This window comes from Pygoscelis adeliae, unplaced genomic scaffold (assembly GCF_000699105.1).
Source record: "Pygoscelis adeliae isolate BGI_AS28 unplaced genomic scaffold, ASM69910v1 Scaffold106, whole genome shotgun sequence".
NCBI lineage: Eukaryota > Metazoa > Chordata > Aves > Sphenisciformes > Spheniscidae > Pygoscelis > Pygoscelis adeliae.
In genome coordinates this window covers 1,016,787-1,017,365 of record NW_008824939.1, presented here as the reverse complement: position 1 = coordinate 1,017,365, position 579 = coordinate 1,016,787, and the positions used below count along the sequence as shown (strand labels likewise).

At 46.8% G+C, this 579-nt stretch overlaps 1 protein-coding gene across 1 annotated transcript in view; it reads left to right on the top strand.

The window, feature by feature from the left end:
- DPP4 (dipeptidyl-peptidase 4) overlaps nt 1-579 on the top strand; it is a 33,308-nt gene that overhangs the window by 22,918 nt on the left and 9,811 nt on the right. The gene's annotated exons all lie outside the window — the stretch shown is intronic.

Sequence of the window (579 nt, the reverse complement as noted above, 5' to 3'; positions counted from 1 at the left end):
CAGTAATATCTTTACTGTGGCCAGGTTAGGCAAATACTTACACGTGGGTTTAATTACTAAATACGCGCATTACTTTGCTGATCTCATTGGGACAACCTAAGTATTGATGCTGGAGCAAACATTTAAGGGCTTTGAACTAAGATACAGTTCCATTTGCCTGTAATCTGGTTTCAAAACAGGAACGAGATCCAAAAATTGCTCTTCTTTTTGAATGTGGGTGGGCACATTTTCCTAAATAACCCCTTCAAACTATAGTGAGGGCAGTCATTTGGGCGGTCGGTGACATTGTTTAGGTATCTTGCTGCCTGGATGCTGGAGCGTGTCAGATATTTACTCGTCTGTGTATCAGGCTAGACTGCAAGTGAATTTTCTGTGCATAGCAAGGAGTGTGTTGCTGCACAGTTCCTCCCACAGACTCAGCAGAAGATCCTTCGCTCCCCAGTCACAGTCTTGCTCTTGACGCTTTGGCGGAGAGTTAGCAAGTGAGCTGCCGTAGGCCTGCTCTGAGGGAGTTGTAAATTTTCGTATGCCCGGGTGCAGCTACTCATCAGGCGCGTTGTGGGCCCCAGCTCTGCTTCC